We start from the raw sequence: 9,224 nt of genomic DNA, 5'->3' as shown, positions 1-9,224 counted from the left end.
TGTGTTATTTGAAACTATCGTATTTTCCACGGGAATCTGTATGCAGCTGGCACTTGTAAACGATGTACCCAGTCGAACGTGATAGATACGGGAGCCTTCTACGTATTGAAGGTGACTGCGATGTGAGGTTTAATGTGGCAAGGCGAGTCCACTCGTAATCAGCTCACGCACGTTCCCTCTCTAGTACAGTACTTGCCGAAGCTAGTTCAAAATCATGAAGAATATGTCAAAAGTATTCAGAGGTTTATAGAGGTTAAAAGCTGCAGTCTCGGGGTAAATAACGTTCCCTAAATATAGCGTAGGTAAGGATCCAGAAGCGCGTGTTGGGTGAGGCCGGCTACATCACGTAGATCAGGTGCCAAAAATCAAAGAGAGAAAACGCATTTGAAAAGCTCTCTGCGCTCTTTTGTGTGTTTCATTTATTCGTATTACCGTGACGGGAAGGAGGTCGGAGTCAGCGGACCTAGCTTTTGTTCACTTTGAATGCCTTTACTGAATGCCAAGCTTTGAACTCTTTGAACTGAGTAGTACCCTTGTGTATTTTTTTTTTTTGTATTTGAACACTGATGGCGCAAAAAAAATGTCTACAGTCAGAGACCTAGACATAGTAATATTTTATCCAGGGTCAGAGCCAACTTATTTCATGCTTTATTACATTGTATTCATGATTCTATGAACATGCATGAAGTTGCCTTTAATGCGTGTTATGGGCGCTGCATTATTTCGTATGATCATGACGGGAATGAAGATCCAGCAGGAGCCAAGAATAAAATGTAAGCAAGAAGTTGGCTCTGATTGTTAGCGTATGATTATGTTCGTTCGTTCGTTCGTTCCTTCGTTCGTTCGTTCGTTCGTTCGTATTTATTTTGCTTCTCAAATGAAATCAAAATGAATTACATCGGTGTGACAAATCTAAACAAAACATAACCACATGACAAATTGAGCAATACAAACGTGCAGTTTATACTATACATGCATACGAAAAATCTATAAAACATCTATAGCTACTAAAGCAATAGGCATACATTGGCTTTGATTCAATTAGGAAGCAGGAGACCGTCAGCATAAGCATACCTTGCCTGGGCTGACAGCCTCATCGGGAAATAATAGCTTAGGTTTGCCTCTCGCAAAAAGAACAGGTAAATATGTCTGTATTTGCCCTGATGGTGGAGTATAGCACATCACCTATCAGTGCCTATGGAGTATAGTATTTTTCGCACCATCAATGTTCACAACTCTATTCACACCTCCACATCCAACTATACTCCCTCTTTCTACTTACGAACCACTTCCATTCATGTCACAGACACAAGGAGCTACACACAAGTCAACTCTACACATTCCCAATGTATAATCAGTCAATTGCTTGAATATATTATGTCGTTAGAGTATTTTGAAAACACAATGATAATGGTACAAACACGTATTATCATTTCCCCTACGACCACGTAAAGCACCAAATAAAAAACAAAGCAACGCGACACAGTGGGCCAAGTGTAAGCAAAAATAGGGATTTGGTTATAAAATCATTCTTTATTTTCTTTCACGTTCTAACCAAAGACTATAAGAACAACTAGAACAACTCTGAGCAATTAATGTGGCACAGTAAGCCAAGTGTAAGCGAAAGTGCGCAAAAATAGGGATTTTTGGTTATTGAATCATTATTTTTTTTTCTTTCGAGTTCTAACCAAAAAGTATAAGAATAACTAGAACAACGCTGAGCAATGATTTTTCTTGAATTTAATTTAGGTGACTCATTTTCCCCTTTTTAAAATTTAATCAAGAAGCGAAATTTTAAGTATCAGGCACACAAAGTGTCAAGATATGGAACGTTGCGATCTTTATTTGTTAATGATAATGATTCTTATTTTTTGTTTTTGCTAAACGGGCTGTTTAATGCACTGAATTCAATGAGGTTCGGAAACAATAGGTGGGGGACTACCAATAACCAAAGCTGAGATAGAAAGAGAGAGATATGGAGAAAGAGATAGAAAGAGAGAGCGAGAGATAGAGAGAGATAGTGAGTTAGAGGAAGAGAAAGACAAAAAAGAACATGAGAAGCGGTGACATATTCATCTCAGTCGGTGGGTAGGATTTCAATGTTCACATCTATCAGGTGATATGAACATAAGTGTCTGGCTTTTAAATATCTTATATTCTTCACTAAATGCAAGGATTACCATTCTAATGATTTGTAAGAGTCGATGTAGTTCATTATTGTGCAGTATTGTAATACATGAGGACTCAATGAGGTGAATAATAGTTAAATGTGCATTTATACGCAGATTTATAGCTAAGTTCCCCTGTTTGTTTGTTGTTGTTTTTTATGACTACTAGTAGTAACGTAATTATGTTGACTCTGGCTCTAAGTATTTCGTTTCAATTACTCCTTTATAGTTTGTTACAGCACACCACGCACCGATGCACCTCATCGTATACACCCCGTGCATACGATATGCACTGCACTCCACGTTGCACCACGATATGCAGTTATCACATAATGTCACTCATTGTAAATGAATTTTGATTTTGGAATAGATGACCAACAGCTAGTGAACCACACAAGCCAATACTTCACTATCAACGAATTTAACAGTCAATTTCCTTTCAATACCGCAAATCAGATTTGTGCTAATTTCAGTTTAATTCATTTTAATATAAGAAGTTTAAATAAAAATTTTGAAATATTTGAATTATTTTTAAGTTCCCTCAATGATTTCCCATTTTCCGTCATAGGAGTTACCGAGACATGGTTGCACACCAATTCCCCGGACCTATTTGGCATTGAAAATTACAATTTTATTCGTAATGATAGAAAGTATGGCAAAGGAGGTGGGGTTGCCATGTACGTCAATAATCAAATTGAATTTAAAATTCGAACTGATTTGTGTATTCAGGAAGCAGAAAGTTTATTTATTGAAATCCTAAATGAAAATGAAAAAAATATTATAGTTGGTACTATTTACCGTCCTCCACAAAATGACATTCAATCTTTTTTTGATAACTTCGACCATTGTGTTAATGAAATCTTTGGAGAGAGAAAATCCATTTTCTTGATGGGAGATTACAATATAGATTTATTGGAACCTACCCATTTCCACGACATATTATTTTCCAATTCAATGCATCCCCACATCAATAAACCTACCAGAATAAATAACACCACACATAGCAAAACATTAATAGATAACATAATGTCTAACGTAATAACGGAAACTTGTACGAACGGCATTATTTACTCAGATATATCCGATCACCTACCAATTTTTATGATAAATGATAAATCTGTAACAACCCCAATACGTCACCAACCCAAACAATATTTGAAAATGCATAGAAATGTAACGCCACATAATATTGATTCATTGAATCAAGATTTATTTGAAGAACAATGGAATGACGTCTTTGAACTCCAAGATGTTAATTCTTCTTATGAAATTTTCTTACAAAAATTATTAGATTATTGTGATAAGCACATTCCTTTAACTCCCAAAAGAAAAGGAAGGAAAAAAGCTCGGCAACCCTGGATTACTCAAGGCCTTATACGTTCCATTCTCACTCGAAACCGTCTTTATAAAATATCTTTGAGAAAACCTACTCCTGAAAATGTGAAAAGGTATAAAACATATAGAAATAAATTAACTACCTTGATTCGAGTCTCACGTAAATCATATATTTCAAATAAACTCGAATCTAATAAGGATGATAAAAGTGCTCTTTGGCGGACTGTTAATGAAATACTCAAAAAGAAACCTACGGAATGTCCTGACAGCATTACTCATAACGATAATGTTATTACCAATCCTGACCAAATTGCAAATATTTTTAACAATTTTTTTGTTAATGTTGGTCCTTCTTTAGCAGCATCTATTCCTGCAAATGATGCAAAGAATTATAAAGATTATTTATTTGAAAGTAATCAAAATTCTTTGTTTTTTACTCCAATTAATGAATCGGAAATTATTGATACTGTTCGATTTTTGAAATGTAGTAAATCCTGTGGGTCTGATAATTTAAGTGTGAATTTGTTGAAAAAAATAATTTACCCCCTAGCAGCCCCTCTCACCCATATATTCAATCTATCCCTACTCAACGGAAATTATCCAGACTCCTTCAAAACGGCCAAAGTTATCCCCATTCATAAAAGAGAAGATCCCTTAATAGTGAAAAATTATAGACCCATTTCATTGTTACCTGCAATATCGAAAATTTTAGAAAAAGTAGTTTACAAGCGTCTCCACTCGTTCATGATTGAAAATGAAATATTAAATGCGAATCAGTTTGGTTTTCGGAAAGGATTTTCTACCGATTATGCTATAATTAAATCTGTTGATAATATTATTGATGCGCTTTCTAAAAAGGAGCACATAATTGGAGTTTTTATGGACCTTAGTAAAGCGTTTGACACTATTGATCATGATATTTTACTTGAAAAATTATATAACTATGGTGTGAGAGGGATTACTCTGTCGTGGTTCAGAAGTTATCTAAGTCATCGAAAACAATATGTTGTATTTAAATTCACTCACTCAACATATTCAAACGTGTCATGCGGTGTCCCTCAGGGATCTATCCTTGGGCCCCTACTCTTTTTGATTTATATCAATGATATTATCAACTCCTCTCCTCGTTTAAATTTCATCTTATTTGCAGACGACACCAATGTTTTTTATTCCCACAAGGACATTGTAACACTGGTTGACACATTAAATACGGAATTAAGCAACATCTCGAAGTGGTTTAGAAGTAATAAGCTTTCATTGAATATTGATAAGACATGTTTTATACACTTTCATACGTTGCAATCCCAACCCACCCTTCCTCAAAGTATTTTTATTGATGATATAAACATTGCTGAGAAACATTCAACCAAGTTCCTAGGAGTAACCCTAGATAGCAATCTAACTTGGAATACTCATGTTCAGAATATTACAACAGCAATATCTAAAGTAACTGGTGTTTTAAGAAGAATAAAATATTTAATTAATGATCAAACTTTAATTATGTTATACAACACTTTATTTTTACCATATGTAATGTACTGTAATATTGTATGGGGCAACAGTAGCAAAACAAAATTGAACACAATTTTTCTTCTCCAGAAAAAGGCTCTTCGTATATGCACACATTCACATTTTTTGGCTCACACTGACCCCATATTCTATCGCCTAAAAACTTTGAAGGCCCATGATATACATTTATACCTAACTGCCATATTTATGTATAAACACACTCGAAATGCATTACCATTTTTTCATAATACCCTAGTAACCAATGACCATATTCACTCATACCCTACCCGTCGTTCCCATGATTTTCACTTAAGTAATCCGAAGCTTTTACTTGCTCAAAAGTCGATTAGACATCAAGGTCCGGATACATGGAACACTCTTCCTGAGGAGTTGAAACAGTGTGCCTCCTTGTTTTCATTTAAAGCAAACTTAAAGAAGTACATTTTATTACAGTATATTTCAAATATGAACTAAAAACAAATAAATTATATAAACCTGTAACTAATGTTGGTCTCCTGATAGCAACAGCGCATATCGTCCCCTCTTTCAGTAAACCAATTTCACTATTCTAAATTCCAGCCTATCTGCTATTGTGCACCCTCAAGCACCTGCACACACATTCACCACCACCACCATCACACACTAGAGTTTATTTTCCCCTGCTACCTTCGCAGCAGAATTTATATTGTTACGAATTTAGTACGTCCTTATCTTTTCCTCGGGCCGGCCATCTTTTCAAGCAATGCTTATAATGGCGGCCCTCTGCATAATCGTTTCTTAACTATAAATGTTATTCTTATCACTGCTGCATAGACATGCATACTGTATATTAAATTTCTTTCATATCGTTGTTTATGCAAGTCAAAAGACTGTGTTAAATTTACTTTACATATGTCCTACGTGTTCATGATTATGTACTTAGTATGTATCTTGGTTTATGCAAGTCAAACGACTTTGCGTTTAATTTACTTTGTATATTTCCTGCATTTTCATGATTATGTAACTTATGTATATTGATTTGCAGAAAATAAAGTATCTATCAAACAAACATGTATAATTAGCATACGTAATAGGTAGCAATAGGCTTCTGTTGTGATGTATAGGGTACAGGGGCGGCGCACCATACAAAGGAATATAGGTGTCATCACTTTGGGCCCCCACACTTTTTTCAACCCGGAAGTACGTAAGTGGCACTAAAATGGGAGGGGAGAGAATGAGCTGAGGACCTTTTGTTTTTGGTTTTTTTTGGTTGTTGTTGTTGTTGTTCTTTTTTTTGCTTGTCAGCTGAAGAAACCCGGAAGTGGACGGGGACGGGGAGAGATGAGCTGAGGACCTTTTTTTTTTTTTTTTTTTTTTTTTTTTGCTTGTTAGCTCATGAAACCAGGAAGTGGGGCCCCACACTTTTGAAACTCTGCTCCGGCCCTGGGGTAATATGGATCGAGGGGTGCACGTCATGATTTCGACATTCACGAATCATACGTCCCAAGAGACATACAGTCCATGAGTCATACGAGTAATACAGCCCACGAGTCATACAGCCCATGAGTTCGACTCTAAGCATACAAGGTCCACGAGACCGATACAGTAAGCCCTGTATTGTAATGTCGAACTAATGGGCTATGTGACTCGTGGGCTTTTCGACTCCTGGGATGACCCAAATATGCAGACGTATGGTAAGGTTAGCTCCAATGCCCGTGCAAATATAGTCTCTTTCATTTGAATGAACGCCAAAGCCAGAAATCTTTTTATGAATTATGTTGTAGACCCACACTTGTGAAGCAAGCTGGGAGTTTTTGTATTTTTTAATATGAAATTATTCTTCTTCAAAAGTAAACTGGTAAATAAGTCTGGTATATGCGCTGGACTGTAGAGAATTTTCTTTTCTTTGGGAAGTCCTTTTCTTCCTGAAACTAGCATTGCACTTACTAATATTCAGAAAATACTGAAAAATAAAACCACATTTCTGCTGACACAGCAGAGAGTGACTCTGATTTGGAGTTAAAGGTATGGTATAGTACTGGTGAGGATGAGGATGAGGATTGGATCTTTACTTTTTTACGAGATACCCAGGAAACCACTTATTGAATAGTACAGAGCATACAATTCTGAGAGAAATTCAAAGTTTATTTGATGAAAATCGATTTTGGAATGGCTGAGACATCCAAAAACAAAGTCAAACGAAGCGATCTGCTTTGTATATCACAGCCATTTCAAAACCGATTTCATCAAATAAATGTTGAATTCCCGGCTACAGAGGGCTACAGAGGACACACGTACGCCTTTTTTTTCCTTAATATCAATAACTTTCATATCAGTAAGGTAGGAACCATTCATGCACCATTATATGCAGGGCTCTCTGCACTGGCGAGGCCTTTTGGCCTGGGGCCAGCAAAAATTGAAATCGGATCACCAAACCCTAAACCCCCCCCCCCCCCCCCCCCAAAAAAAAAAACAAAAAAAAAAAACACACAAAACAAAACAAAAAACAAACAAACAAACAAACAAACAAACAAACAAACAAACAAAAAACCTGTTGGGCAATTAAGATCCAAAATATACTACCTTTTTTCTCCCCTTTAGCACCACAGCCCTTCTTTTTCGGGTCTTCAACCGGCGATGTCAGATTTCATGATTTTAATGACCCGAAACGAGCAAAAAGAGGAAAATAAAGTTAGTCTTTTACATTGTAACATGCATTAGAAGATTTATTTTCAAGAAAGTATGTCATTCATGTCGAATGTCTTATCATAACGAATAACTCCCAACAGGCGCTATTGCACAATATCCCTGGTCTCTAACTTTATTCTTAAACTTTTTGCTGTACAAGAGTAACTGTGAATATTGTATGATCAATTTTCTGAAGTAGAGAAATCATTGTAATGTGAGAAAATATGTAGTTTTAATTGGTTTTTGGCAGCCAATCAGAAATGTGCATCTAAATATCGTCACATGTGTTTGAAAATAATTTGATTGGATTCTACGAGTGTTTTCACCTTTAGGTACGTCGTTGAGCGAAAAAAAAATGAGCAAATAGTTAAATTCAGTGATTATAAATTTCGGCGCACATTACAGCCATTCTAGCCCACTGTGTGTGGGATGTAGGTCTCTCAGCTTTTAGTAGAATCAGGATGTAGGCCTACTTAGCAGAGCCAGCTAGTTGGAAATCTTCAAGATGTCTCATTTTCTCTTCACATGTGTATTACTGCTGCGGCAAGTCAGCAAGTCACTTTTATGTTACCATGCTCACGATGCAGGCTGATGTCACAATGCTCCGCAACACACTTTAAAGGGTGTGTAAACTGGTCGGGGTGAGGATTTAGCTTTTAACGTTTTTCGAGATATTCAGTAACAACTCTATGAGATGTCACAGAGCATGCAATTCTAAGGGGTATCAAAAGTTCATTTGATGAAAATCGGTTTTGAAAGGGGTGAGATATCCAAAAACAAGGTGAAACAAAGATATCCTAATAAAGGTGGGGCATGTCGCCTTTTATCATTATCACTTTTGGGGATATCTCAGCCATTTGAAAATCAATTTTCATCAAATGAACGTTGAATCCTTCTTAAAATCACATGCTCTTTCATATTTCATAAGAGGTTTCTCATTATCTCACTTAGAAATGTTCAAAACATGAATCCCCACCTCAACCACTACTGTACAGTCCCTTTAAAGGGGATGATATATTTTTGGTTGAGATGGGGATTCGAGTTTTATTTTTTTTTCTTTTTGCGAGAAAATTAGAAACCATGCACATAACACTATCATGAAATATGAAAGAGGCTAAAACTTTATACGCTAAAACTTGCAGTGGACATTAGTTAGTTACCATACACGAATAAGAAGAGTAAATCAGAACAAAGTAATGCACATTCAACACAACACAATTTTGAAGAACGTCCCAGTACCAAAAATTTATTCCCGTTTTACAGCCATGAGCTGCAATTTTAGTGGACGAAAATGCAGTACTTGGTACTACACAGGCGCAGACAGACGCACTTAATTCGTACAACACATTAAGGTAGGCATATATACTGGTATTCAATAAATATGCCAACACAAATGTCACCACGAGAGCCGTGATACACAATCATTTAGTGTGAAAAGTTCACATAATTATATAGAAATGGTTAAAGTTTGCAACTTCGAAGGTTCGTTGGTATCCAACGTTGTTTTCAATTTCGGATAATTGAGAATCATTTCATTTTCGGATT

Source organism: Diadema antillarum, unplaced genomic scaffold (assembly GCF_040938485.1).
Source record: "Diadema antillarum isolate AM-2024a unplaced genomic scaffold, OU_Dant_1.0 seq00000732_RagTag, whole genome shotgun sequence".
Taxonomy (NCBI): domain Eukaryota; kingdom Metazoa; phylum Echinodermata; class Echinoidea; order Diadematoida; family Diadematidae; genus Diadema; species Diadema antillarum.
This window is presented reverse-complemented; position numbering follows the sequence as displayed.